The 14,935-nt window shown below is 35.6% G+C and overlaps 1 protein-coding gene across 1 annotated transcript in view; it reads left to right on the top strand.

Annotated features, from left to right (window-relative positions):
• The first annotated feature begins 599 nt into the window (after nucleotides 1–599).
• LOC127979465 (phosphoprotein associated with glycosphingolipid-enriched microdomains 1) overlaps nucleotides 600–14,935 on the top strand; it is a 52,167-nt gene continuing 37,831 nt past the window's right edge. Inside the window, exon 1 of the mRNA XM_052584947.1 lies at nucleotides 600–886. The gene's annotated coding sequence lies outside the window, so the exon portion shown is untranslated. The remainder of the gene's footprint in view (nucleotides 887–14,935) is intronic.

The raw sequence follows: 14,935 nt of genomic DNA, 5'->3' as shown, positions 1-14,935 counted from the left end.
AGTCCAACGATGACCATCTGTTTGAAAGCTACAAATCTATCAAGATGTTTTAACAGTTTCAAAATACCAAAATATGAACCCTCTATAAAGTTTCATCTGAATCAGGAGAGAAAAAATGCACTAAACAGATTCTAAATGATAACTTTTCTCACTGTGTTATTATGGATTATGAACTCATATTTTAGCCAGAAGCAAGTTTTAATGGATTATTGTGATGTGTTTTTATCAGCTGTTTGGACTCTCATCCTGATGGCACCCATAATGAATCCATTGTTGAATGAGTTATTATGTGATGCAAAATGTCTCCAAATTCACTCTGGAACGCCAAAGATTGAGTATAACTGTTTAGGAATTTTTCAAATATTCCTATAAAATGCACCCCTTAATTTGAAAAAATAAAAATGGCAACAAGGGTTGAAGATCCTTGCTCTAAAACACCATATTATATATATATATGTTTTTTTTTTTTTTTTTTTTACATAGCCCTGTTGATTTATTTTCACATGCCATCCACACAGCACAAACTGAAAGCAGCCCTGAACACACCCACTCGCGCTGCTTTGTTGCGGTAGCCACACGCGCAGAACTACAGCTCCCGTGACACACTGCGCTGCTGGGATCTGTCTCTCCACCCCTCTGCATCTGCATCTGAGAAGAGTAGCGGAGGATCGCGGCCACAGAGTCACAGCAGCACCGGACCGGTACGGTGTGTGTGTGGTACACATCGCAGTGCGCACTGCAGCTCAGCCTCACTGACACTGTGTCCTCTGCGATCGTTTGTAAGCACGGCATGCTGTTTGAGAGCTGATGTGAGTCCACCGAACCTGCGCTGATCACATAAACATCGAGAGCGGAGGAACAGCTGATCCACGGATGGTCGTCTGAGGTAAGTGGTCCTTGAATAACAGCCCACCCGGACATTAGCCTACATGACTGGAAAAGTTGTGAAGAGAGAGAAATGTCTGTATTGAGAATGAGCCCGTTAGGACTGTGAACTTCTCTCGTGTATTCTGTGTGGCGCGCGTGAGAGAGGACAGACGTGCTGCTTATTTATACGACAAATTCCCTGCATACCGACTGAGGGAAAAGAGGAATGTAACGGAATGGTATTGATGGTATGAGTCTGGATAAACAGTTTAAATATGTCATTACACAGACGCGAGTCATCTGTTGATCTCTCAGTTGTGCTCCTGTATATGAGACATGGAATATTTAAACACAACTAACATGTGATTTACCTTAAACAAGAACTAATCCAACATGTAAACCATAATCTAAAGACAGTAAGAGCCACAGTTCCATACATGAAATCTTCTCTTACCTATGTATATAAAATAATTTGTCCATATTTGAGATACTGCATCAACATACTTTTTATTATCATTTTGATGTAATGGCTCTGAAAAGCAAGGTACTAAATAGCTACCGTTCAATACATGATATGTTTCACATTTGTGTAAGTTGTCAAATTTTCCAAGGTAATTATAAAAAACGTTTATATTGTAATTTTTTTTAAACTGCAATTTTTTAAATAATTGGAAAATCATTTTTATAACCTTATTTAATCATTGTCTTTCTATTTTTTTATTATTAGTATTAGTAGTATTAGTATTAGTATTATTAATCCTGTAGCGTTGCTAGTTTTATGTGACCAGAATGTGGCATTTAAAAAAGGTAATAAAATATGGAATTACAAATCAAACACAATATTTACACTGAGGAGTTTACACTTTAAAATATATGTATATTTTTTTAATATAAAAATCGTATTTATATTTTCATGATATTAAAATATATTTTTAAACAATTCTAAAAGAATATACTACACTTAAAAAGACTTGAAGAAAATTACAAACATATATATATATAAATATTTATATAATAAATACTTAGATATATATATATATATATTTATTTATTTATTTATTTTTTTATATATATAGTAATTTTGACACTTTGTGGGATTTATATATATATATATATATATATATATATATATATATATATATATATATACACACACACACAAGCCCCACAAAGTGTCAAAATGACTTTGAACATGTTCATTGTTCATCAAAAGTCTGGTCAAAACGAATGAGCATCACGTCATACTGTATTCATACTTTTATGATTTGATCAAAAGGCAGATGAGGGACTTTGATTTGTGTAATAAGTAATAAGTAACTTGTTTAAATTAAATGTCAGACATATATGAATACCTTTGCTAAAGTAACAAGCACTGGACATTTTAGGGTTCTTCCACTTTATCTTAAACAAATAGAGAGATCTTTTTTCCGCATGCTCACTTTATACAACTGATCTATAAACTTTACATTTCCTGGTCAGAAAAGTGCTAAAGGTAATGCCCACGAGAAGACAAAGTCTAAAAACATATCACACATAACTCATCATTACATAGATTATCTGGCAGATGGTTATCTGAAAGTCAGCAAGTCTGTAAATATCAGTGCACTGTAAATGTACCCTCTCAGCACAAAATAAAGCCCATTGCGACATAAAGTGGCATTACAGCTATGAATGCAGACAGCGTAGCAGGTTTAAGTGTAGAATCACAATGTATTGTTTAAATCCTTCGGTTTCCCAGCATCTAAGAGGCATCTAGACAGAAAAACAGTTGGATTGAGGTCAAACACTCGGGACAGAAGCCCTGCCTCACATGTTTATTAGACAGATAGTGTTTTCCTGGTTGGCTGAGCGTAGCTTCAGGCTCCGTTCCACTGCTGGCACTCTCAGCTCTGCAGCAGTGGCAGGTTTTACTCTGTTTGCACCTGTCCTATACACTGGAGTTTCCCCAGACGGATTATTGTATAGCAGAATTCAGATTTCATGCCTTGGCACAACAAAGCAATGTCAGAAATTTTTTTATTGTTGGAACTTTGGACTCTGTTCTGGCCTTGGAGCTGTTTCTCAAAACCAATGCAAATGAGCACAAGTGGAAAAGGGGCTTTTGAATTCAGGATATGTCGGTTAGCATGGCTCTGGCGCTTCATGGAGTTTAGCTCATAAATGTCAAAAGAAAAGGTGGGAGTAAAAGAGTGTGAAGTTTCCCTCAAAGGGTTTGAATCTTTAATGGAACAGAACTAGTTTGAGCTGTGAAGTCTGAAGCTGTTTTTACTATTGAGAAACATTTGATTGGATTCATGGATGTTTCTACAGCTGTGGTTCTGTTCTGTAGGGGCCGGGGGTTGTGCTAAATCCTGTCAAATGGGGCTTTTGGGTTACAATGGGGTTGCTGTGACCTAATGGAATATAATCCCCAATGCGTAATTGGATATTCTGTACATTTTTATTGGGATTAAAGGAATTGTTCACCAAAAAAAATATATTTGCTAAAAAATGTACTCTCTCTCTCCCACATGTAGATGAGTTTGTTTCTTCATCTAAACAGATTTGGAGAAATGTAGCATCACCAATGGATCCTCTGCAGTGAATGGGTGCCATCAGAATCAGAGTCAAAACAGCTGATTAAAACATAACAATAATCCACAAGTAATCCACACAACTCCAGTCCAATTAATGTGTGTTAGAAACAAATCCATCCTTAAAACATTGCTAACTTTAAACTGCTGTTTCCATCTATAATATGAATCATCCATCCATAGATTATAGAATATTGCTTCTCCAGTGAGAAAGTTGTCTCATTTGAATCAGAAGATAAATAATACAATGAAAACAGTCCAAAACAGCTCAAAAAAATATGTGGGTGGATTTTGATGCGAGTAGACATCAGGGGATTAACATTTTCACTGGAGGAAGCGTTATTGTGGATTAAGGAGTAGTATTTTGGCCAAAAGTAAGAATTTAAACGCCTTAATGATGAATACAAAAAAAAAAAAAAAATTGGCTTTTCACTTCACAAGATATTAATTTAATGGACTGGAGTTTTGTGGATTACTTGTGGGTTATTGTGATGTTCTTATCAGCTGTTTGGTCACTCATTCTGACGGCACCCATTCACTGCAAAGGGGCCATTAGTGAGCAAGTGATGTACTGCAAATCTTTTCTGATGAAGAAACAAACTCATCTACATCTTGGATGACCTGAAGATGAGTAAACTTTCAGCAAATGTTCATTTTTGGGTGAACTATTGCTTTAATGATATTGTTCAGTGCTGGTTGCTAAGATACATAAGAGATGAGATCTGATGTTCAGTGTGGGTAAATTGAATCAAACCAGTTGTTCTGCTAATGCTCATTAAGGAACAAACATCCAGGATGCAAACATCTGAGCTGCTTTGATTCAGTGACTGTAGAGAACATACTTGTGCAGGTAGGTCAGTCATTGAAATGTCAGTGAACCAAGTTTATTTGTAGTCAAGGAAACTGGAAGAGCTATCATATTGAGAAAATGCAGACACTTCTCTCAAACTAATGGATGTTTTGTTCATTAATATATCATGGGAGAACTGTTGGTTAATGTTGTGGTAATGTAAAATGTAATGCTAAAATTGTTTTGACTCACATGAACACATGAGTATGCAAATTAAAAGGACTTATTCAAAAACTATCATCAGCTTCCTGATGATAATGTTTCTGAGAACAGCATACCAACAAGAGCTGAAATGATTCCTCGAGATATCCTTGATGAGATGTTTTGATGAAACAGTTTTGCATCCTACATTATCCCATAGTAATGCTGAAACACAGAAGGATGAGTATTCAAGCACTAAATAAACAAAAGTATATTCATAGTTTTACATTAACTGGATTATTCTTCACTAAGGGGAACTTTCTTTTGCACTATGAGGATTAAAAAAACAGTCATTCTAGTTTAAAAATGGATTTAAACTATTTTGTGTTTTGTTTTAATCACTATTCAAACTGTTTAGCTTCTATTTTATATTTATAAAAAGTGTAAATGAGATTTTTGTATTTTCATTTTCTTAACTTTTTTTTTATTGTGAATAATCATAATACCAAAAACTGCTTTTGCGTACCATCATGGCAAGCATTTTAGAGAACTATTGAGTTTCTCCAAAACACTTACATTTAGTTCTGATAGGAAATGAGAAGTGATGAGGACAGCAGTGTGACAGTTCGAGTGTGGGAAATATCATCAGATCTCAGAGTAGCTTTATTATATTACCAAAACTATAAGTGTTTTACTTCAAATTCTTTGTAATTATGCACATTTAAAATGAAACTTGTTTGCTTTTTCTATATTTAAAATCAAAAGTGCTTCTAACTGAAGAATCACCCTGCAAAGCAAACCTAACTGGCTTAATATAGTGAAACATTTATTGAACATGTTTTAATTTACCCAAAACTCAAGTGGGATAAGTGATATTTATTGCTGTTTATCATGTGCAATGTTGTCTAGATATCATTTTATTTTCTAGATTGTGAAATGGTAACATTTTTGATTCTCGAACTGTAAGGTCATTGTGACTTTTTGTACAAACATTCCATTGTAACACACATTATTACTAGAGAGCCTAGCATGTTTTTCCATGAGAAGAACTGCAGTGTCTGCGTGACACACCAATTTAAAACTCATTAATGACACAAAACACATTCAATTAAGAGAAGCCGCTCTAGTCAGTTGTTTTACTCCTGAATCACCAAATGGATTTGGCCAATTTCTCTTGAATGCTGTGTCGATAAGTTGTAACTCTGGAATGTCGATTCTCCACTTCGATCATTTTTTTTTTACGTGAAGCTGACAGCGTTAACTGTCATCAGACATGTTTGGCCAGTCTCAGACACAACAGGGCTTGTCTGATCTTGTCGCACTCTGTTATCGAACGAGGGGGTAATTGCAATTTTCTCAGGATAACAGGGAGGTACATTTGATTGTTGTTTTGTTGACTGCACTCACTCGCTCCATGCTGCTCAAATAGAATTTGCTTCCTGTTGAGGAAGTGTCTGACTCGTTCACGTAAACAGAGCAAATTTAATTAAACCAAATTATCAGAGTGGTGCTGGGAAATCAAGGGCTTCTGGAGAGTGTGCATAATGTGTCACATCAAGTTCACCCTGCGTGTCATTTGCTTCGGTCCCCAAATGGGTGGTCATGATGCAGATAACTGGACTGTTAGAATAATGTCACATCCACTCATGACTTCAGTCAGCTGTATTACAAAGCCACAGGCAATCATGGATTATATACTTGTTTGATAATCAATTTGTAAGACTGGTGAATTTCTTATGGGTTTTTTAGAATAGTGTTCTTGGGTTCATATGTAAAACATAGGAGTTGTGGTTAATGTTACACATTTTGTTTCGAAACCATTGTGTGCTTTAAAATGTAAGTTGCTGACAAGTTTCTACAAAAGAACCACAGTGGTTGTCTGTTTCATCAAATATATCAATTCATAAACTTGTAGTAGTTGTAGTCCTTCTGTAGAAAATAACAATTAGAGTATGTATAGGGTACATAATGATTTGGTAATGATTATAATGTTGCACTGTAAAACAGAAAATGCTAATTGTCTTCTGGATTTAAGGACTATAATCTTAACTGTAGCACGGCAAAAATGTATCACTGCTAAATGTACAATATCATGTCTAAATAAAACCAGTTTACAGAAGCTGTGAATGCAAGTGCAGGAGATTAAAAAAAGAGCATTTACTTCAAAATAATGGAAAGAAATCACATACTTCTGTTTACTTCAGAAAAACTGCGACACATTTCTGATTCAGAAGACTTGTTCTTATAATAAATAGTTAAAAAAGGCTCAAACTTCTCAAGTCTACTGAGCTGTAACCTACATTATCACCTTAAAATTAAGCAAGCTTTGTTTACGTAAGGTTTGTTATATTTCAATCAGTAGTTTTACTGACTACTTGTTGATATGGCATCCTTTAGTTAAAAATTGCACATTTGCAGCTGATGTTTTTTTTTTCTGTTGTAATAAAGGATCAGCCCACTGATGCTCATGTAGTACTAATGTTTATAGATTGTCATTCAATTATGTTCTTGCAATGGTTTTAGGCAGTGTCTACCTTCCTGTTTATGATTGATTTCACGGAGAGAGTTTTCGACTGAATGTTGGGTCTGTGGGGACATCTGAAGAGCTGTAGAGCGGGGCTAGTTTGGCATGCTGCCCATGGGTTTATATGGCACACAGAGGGGTTTTAGCCTCTCTGCCTCTATCCATTCAGCCATATAGAGAGAGCCAAACACTGCAGCCTCAAAATGAAGCCGATCTGTTTATGAAAAATTAAAAATGATGTTGTGAATGTTTTTCTCCCCCTTCTGCTTATGATTTCACTTCAGGTGTGTGATGGTCATGTGGACACTGTGATCAAAAGATTACAGCGTCTCTCCTGCAGGCTGTGGCTTATGACCAAGCCATACAAATGCTTTTCTGTTTAGTCATCTTCAGAAGAAATGAGGGGAGGCATATTTACTCACTGGCCAAAGCAAACAATGTTTGTGTTGTTGAAGAGAAATGTGTGAAGTCAGGTTTCTGATGTTCTGCTGAAATGGCAGGAATGTGAATGAAGCAAAACTGCAATGACAAGCCATTCACGCTCATTTATTGAGCGAGGTTTGTGAGTAGGGTTGCTAGCATCAGCAGAGAAAAAATTTATTATGCTATGTACGCCATTTGAGAATTATGTAAACCATTTATCGCCTATCTTATACAAATTATAATTCAATTACTTTACTGTAAGTTAGGGGTGTTCCGATCATGATTTTTGAGGCCGATCACTGATCACCAATCACAGAAAGCAGTAGGGATGCACGATCATGATTTTTCATGGCCGATTCTGATACAGATTTTTTTACAAGCAAACTGGCCGATTCCGATACTGATTTCCGATTTTTTTTTATTATCTTTAAGCAAAAAACAAGAAAGAAGGAAAGTGTGCATAAACAAGATGCTTATTTGGTATTTAATAGGCCAAACTGGCTTTTGGCTATTGAAAACAATAACCGTAACCATCTGAAATTAACGGCAGTATCTGCACAGTAATTAGCCTACATTCAATACAAACATACAAACCGATTGCCGATTGCTTATTTTAATCAAAAACCGTCCGGTTTCGTTCTATGGCCGGTCAACCGGTGCATCCCTAGAAAGCAGTATCTGCCAATATGATCACTGATACCAATCTTTTTAAAGCCTTCTTTTTATCATATATAATTATTTATAGTGATGATCCAATCAAGATTTTTAGACATTTATTCAGGGTCTGATTTTCATTTTTGAAAATGAATTCCTCTCTTAGGTGACCTGTGAGTTGATTTTTTTTTTTTATTTGAGGGGTGGAGGCAGCCTTTTAAAAAAAAATATATATATATATTTATCTCACCTGAATGTTTGATGATGCACTTGTTTTTGTTTTTACAATTGTGTAATTGTTGCACAATAGCTTACACAGCACAAGCCTGATTTTGCAGCAAGTGTGCATGAGAGCACCGTCTTCAGTAAAGCACGTAAGTGCTGAATGGTTTTAACACTGGCAATAATTAAAAAGAGAAAATACAATTTATAAACATTAATGACAATGTGTCACTGCCTCGATAGTGCAAGTGACAATTCCTGTGTTAGCTGTGCAGCATGCAGCTCGCTTGTAGTGCAGACGCGATGTGTTTTGAAGCCATTCGCAAAGTGCGCTATGATTCATTCATGCTGTTTGTGAAATTATGTCTCACAGAAACTTTTTCGAATTACTTTATCAGTTATTTAATGAAGAAATATGAATTGTACCTCACCTAAAGCATTATAATTATTTTACCCAATCCGGACAGACACTGATGGTGCCGCTTTGCATGTCTTGGCAAACCTCTCACTGCAGGCGCGTCATCAGCTTGAGATCGGTTGTATGATATCTGCCTTTTTAGAGACCGCCAATCAATCATCCCAAAGCGATTATCGGCCGATTGTGATCGGTAGCCAATCAGTCGGAGCACCTCTACTCTGAGTTTTCCTACCATCAACTCTAATATATGACTCTGACAGTTGTAGTATTGTCATTTTTCTATGAAAATTTTTCTTGATGAATATTTGAAACTGTTAGTAATTTTCGGAAGTGTTGATGCACCGGTAGCAGCTACACTTTCTTGCTCTCTTTTACACTTTCTATTGATACACACAGTGAAGAGTGGCAATGCAATCATTTATACACAAGCAGCTCTTGATCCAATGTTTTCAGTGTTTCGGAGCAGCTTGGTTTTACATTTAGATTTATGTATTTGTTCTTGTAATTTAGCTCTTTTATTAATTTCAAAGGTTGTTTGTGTTTTCATTATTGTTTAGGTGGAGACTCTAAATAAGCCATTTTGGGATTTCCATCTCTCCCTAAATAGTATATGGATTGTATTTATTTATTGCAAAGTTTATTTTTGTGCAACTGAACTAAACTAAACTAAACTAAACTTAAACTTGGTTCATAGTGAATTCTGCAAACTCCACTAGATTCAACATGAGATCCAACATGTGCAGCATGCACCAGTTACACTTTTTTTCACAAATAATTTCATAATTTTTTGGACAGATGATTATTACATTTCATGTGATTTGTAATGAAAAGCATTTTTAAACTTGTGAGAAACTTAAAGGTCTCCTTGTAGTTTTCCACCAAAATAAAATCTCAAGAGTTCAACTCTTGCAAGTCAAGAAAGTACTTTTAAAAGTCATTTTACAACAAAGAAATGATGAAATATGTATTATTATAACATTATTATTTTCCCTTCAGAGCTACCAGGCCTGAGGAACCGCAGACAGCAGAGTATTAGTTAATAGTAAGAAAATACTATAAATATGGTCAAAAGAAAATGTTATGCTCTAAAAGGTAAAAGTTGAAGGTGATTTTTTTTTCTGTGGTATCGAAAATAATACTGAATAGCGATTTTTTTCAAGATATTGTATCAAAGTTACAAATTCCAGTATCGTGAGAAAAACCAAATCAAGTGCGATAAATACTGAAGCTCCCTCATATATTTGGGCATAAGATGCCAAAATATGGGACAAACTGTATCACTATAACAGTTATTTTTAAACACTGTAAGTTTTGTATCATGCTTGACAGATGGTAACCTGATTTGTAAGATTTGTGCTCGGTTCACTTTGTCACAGGGGATGTAAACTTCCTGATCGCTGTGATCTGGTGGCCGCCATCCTGCATGGGTGGAGGGAATGGGGGAGACCATATCTTAAATTTTATATTGTAATAACCTCCATGCAGACTAGACTTTTCTTATTGACTGGCCCTCCCCTTTTCTATTCCTTTCGGAAATGAGCCGTTATCAACAGAGGGCATATTAATAAAAGGCCTTAAAAAACAATGGCCATAACAGAGAGCTGCTCTACCACCCCTGTGCCAAAACAACTTCAAAGAACTACCATGTGTTTTTATGAATGGGTACTTTAGCTGGGAGTAACATTGGATCAACAGTAGTTTCGAGAACAGGAAGTGAATGAGAGTTTGGCAATAGTGCGGTCGTCTGGGCGAATACCTTTGCTGGAATTGATGTATCAAGATTGGACTTGGGCACAATGAGTAGTTGAGCTGTTTAGTATTTCTTAAATGACCTGAAAGTGAAGTGAAACTAGAAGTACTCTCCAGTGGTCTGTGAGACTGTGAGATGTTTGTTTACATGTGCGATCAAAACACGATGAACAAAATAGAACAGATGTGTTAGATGAATGGGTAAGAATAGAAGTGTTAGAATAGATGAGTTAGAGCCGTGGTTAATTACAGAAGATAGTGGTCATAAGTGTGAAAACTGTATCCACATCAGTTTTGTTTTACTGGTTGTCATAGACAGTAGCTCTGTTCTGAAACCTATCGTGCACACTACATTCTGTCTACTTTTGCAGCTTCCTATCCGAAACACAACCTCATAGTTGACTAGAGTTAAGGGCTGGGCGATATGGGTAAAAAAATCACATCTTGGTATAGGGTATTTGCGATATCCAATATATATCTCGGTATTTTCGTTTTTGTATTGGTATTTAATATCTATTTATTTCACTTACTGCCCAATGTTGTCCAGCAAAACAGTACATATTAAAAGCTATGGAAACAAATAAAGTTAGTGTAGCCATGTAAGCCTTTATATTATGTGCAAAAAGGGTTAAAAATCACATTTCATTCTAAAACTGTAACATTACAATCTAAAAACAAAAATAAGTCTTTCAAAGCAGAAGTTAAATACACAAAACTAAAAATGAAAATAAATGAGAACAAAATTTCAAGCGTTTGTGTTAGGCTATTTTGATTGTTCCATTGCAGTCCCTTTACAGTAAGTGCAATCATAAAAATAGATTTACTTATGTGATTATAATTATAGCGCTGCTATTTAATTGAGCTCTGTCTGTTTGGTGCGCATGCGTAAGGCGGTGCTCGTTCACTGAAGTTTAGCGGAGAATCCCAGGACAGAAGTCTCATGCTCTTCTGACAGAAATGTTTTTATATTTCCATGGCTTTCTAACATTTACAGATGGAGGATATACCTGTGATATGTAAGTTATGCATTTAGGAAGACAGCACATCTCAAACGCACTAAACAGCGCGAGTTACCTGTCTCTTAGTCAGAGGCACACACAGCCTTTCAGTCAGGGCATATGATAGGCCCAGCCACTTAAACTACTGCAAAACGAAAAAAGGCATTAATATGAAGCTTGTCACATGTTAAAAACAAATGGATTAAGCACTTTCTTCACAGCAGTTCAGTCTGTGTCCTGTGTCCTATATTTTCAGATGTGCTCATATAAAACTACTGTATATCAATATAAGCGGTATTGCCTCATATCAAATCGCTTATAAAGAAAATATTGATTTATCGTACAAACTCGATATAATGCTCAGCCCTACTAGGGTTAGGGTTAACCCTAACCCTAAGGTGGAAAATCTCCAGTAATTTTAATAGCATCCTATGAAAATTCAGTATTTTTGGTCTTGCTTTGCAGTAAAAAAAAATAAAAAATCTACACCTTCTCAAAACAATATAAATTTACTTGTAAAATGTATATGCCTAAATGTGTACAAATATAAAAAGACGTTTGTTTGCTTCTTTGTCTGTTGAATAGTGTTAAAAGTCTTACAATATCATCCAGGTTGTCCAGATTCTGATCTCAAAATTGAGCAGCTGTTCCCAGAGTAAAAGTATTAGAAAAATATAAAATATTTTTTTTTATTTAAATCAACTTTGTCTTTGATTAAATTAAATTTGATTAAAAAAGTATGTATTAAATTCTTTAAAAGTGACAGTTTAGGAATTTAATTAAATGCTTTTCTTTTACAAAAAAAAACTTCTTTTACCCTGAAAAACTGTAGCACGGTTTTCACATAAATATTAACCGTTTTCAGCATTGATAATAAAAAAAAGAAATATTTCTTGAGCATCAAATCAAGATATTACAATGATTTCTGAAGGATCATGAGACACAATATCACCATTTTTAATGTATTTTTGATGCAGTCTTGGTGAGCATAAGAGATTCTTCCAGAAACATTAAAACATTTTGCCAACCCTAAACTTTTTAACAACACTGCAGGTCAATGTCTGTTATCTACATAGAAATGATCAGTCTGAGAGTGTCACCAAGATGGCCACAAAGTGAACTGACTTTGGTAGACTTTAACAATATGCTAATAAGCACAAAACAATCACACGAGTATCTTTACTATCTGTCCACCATAGCAGTGCATTCTGGAATTCCCTTTTTAAGAAAGGATGCACATTATGCCAGTTTATAATTTAGACATAATGAGGCATAATCATGCTATTGATGGATTGGTAATGTGTCAATGATGCCTGAAATTTCTGTTTAGCCTGAATCCTTGCCAGGATGAATTGAAACTGGATAGCAACGTCACTTTCCCTGATAATGGTCCTGTAATATGAATAGGCCACATCATTGCATTTCCCTCATCTCTTTGCTTTCAGCAGTGTATGTCAAAGCAAATCAGTAATGGGAGCACAACAGCATGGTAAAATGATGCGATTAGGGGCCATTACCCATGTTATTCCATTATTTCTTGCCACTGTGCCCATCTCTGGGGTTGTTTTCCGTCAAAGCAAGTAGGACATTAACTCTATTCAACGAAAGTGTTTGTAAGCATTGGAAAAAACAGCGGCTGGTGGCTTGCCAGGCTGAGACAATATGGAAATGTGCTGTGTTTCGTGTTGGACAATAGGTTGGGGCTCTATTGTGAATCAGGCTTTGGCATAAGACCCCCTTTTGAAAGATCATGTGAGTGACAGCACTGGCATGCATTGGTTTGGCTACGAACTGATGGAATGCGTTCTTAAAGAGTTTTATTATCATCTGAAGCATGTTCCCAGACCCACTTTTCAGTCTTGGGGTTTCTAGGAATGTCCATGTTTTGTGAACCGAGGGCTGCCCTCCAGGGAAAAGGGTCCTTCATTGTGTTTTTTTGTGCGAGTGCTGATTAGTGTGACAGGCTTTGGTCTACAGACATTATTACAATGATAATGGCCTCCGCTTTTGATGCCTTCATAGTTTCTGTGCACCAAAATAATTACTGGTCATGCTAAAGGACTAGTGCTGAGGATTACGCTAATTCATACCAATGTGATTATTTGAATGAGTAATACTCTATGACGCTCTTGAATTAATCTCTCTCTGGGTCCCTTATGCTTGTATGGCAGGATAATCTGTCCAAATGATACCAGTGTTTGTCAGCGATTGGCTTAATGGAGCAGCCCTCTCTCTTAAACGCATAGAGCTGCAGTTGCCCCGCTCATGTTGCCAGATTTGAAATAATAAGGCATCTTTTATCAGACCAGACTCTTTTAAGACTAGTTGCTGGGGTCTGTCTGGCTGTTATCTTTTATCATTGTGTCAGAGCTGCTATAAAATGCAGTTTGAGAGTTTCACTGCAGGAAAACTCTAGCACTGAATTTTTTGATTCAACCGATTTCTCATACTTTACTGTTTTAAGTTTGAAGGTGATCATTTTGAAGAAGCCAATGTTTAGATACAGAATGGTTTAATAAAACTTGAATAGCATCCTATCATCAAATTCAGTGTTTTTGTCTTGTTTTGCATTAAAACATTTACACCTTCTTGAAACAATATAAATTTACTTCAAGTAAAATATGTATAAATGTGTAAATGTATAAATAGATAAATCTTTGTTTGTTCATTAATGCTTGAAAACATACAATATCATCCAGATTCTCCAGATTCTGATATCAAAATTTAGCAGTTGTTCCCAGAGGAAATGTATTAGAAAGATAAACCAGAATTTGATTTTTTTTTTATTTGATTTAACGTTTTAATTGATTTTTTTTTTTTTTATTCCCTTGTGAAACAATTTCCACTCAAAAATTGCTAGTAAAGTTCACAGATAATTGCAGAGAAACAGCATGAAACATGTTGAAACATCTTGTTCCTGTGGCACAGTGGTAGAGCATTACATTAGCAACACAAAAGGTTGTGGGTTTGATTCCCAGGGAATACACATACTGGTAAAAAAAAAAAAAAGTATATCCTGAATGCTCTGTAATTCAGTTTGGATAATGCTAAATGCATAAATGTAAGTAAACATGAAATTATTTTAAAGTAAAAGACTGAAGTAGTATAGTCAAGATCTTCCACACCAGACTCCATAAACTCTTTTACTAGTGACATCCTATGACCAAACCACAATAAAATTCACTGCAACCAAAAAAGCAGAAGAAAACCTGAGAACTGTTTGTCCTAAAAAAATTTGAACTTCAAATCAGGATGTAGCTGGACTTTATAAAATTCACAATACCATGTCAAGTTTGATATTTGACAGGTAATTTAAAAGAGACAGTTAGAGGCAGAGAAAGGATGAATGCAGGGAGGGGGAAGTGTGTGACTCAGGGCTTTTTTTGAATATGTAGCAGCAAATGGAAAACAAATGGTGGTGGCAGGAAGAAATAAAGAGCAAGTAAAAAAAGAGCGGACTGTTGTGCTGATGGTGATTCAGGATGGACGGAGGGGAAATCCCAACGATAATCACAC

Source organism: Carassius gibelio, chromosome B19 (assembly GCF_023724105.1).
Source record: "Carassius gibelio isolate Cgi1373 ecotype wild population from Czech Republic chromosome B19, carGib1.2-hapl.c, whole genome shotgun sequence".
NCBI classification, from domain to species: domain Eukaryota; kingdom Metazoa; phylum Chordata; class Actinopteri; order Cypriniformes; family Cyprinidae; genus Carassius; species Carassius gibelio.
This window is presented reverse-complemented; position numbering and strand designations above follow the sequence as displayed.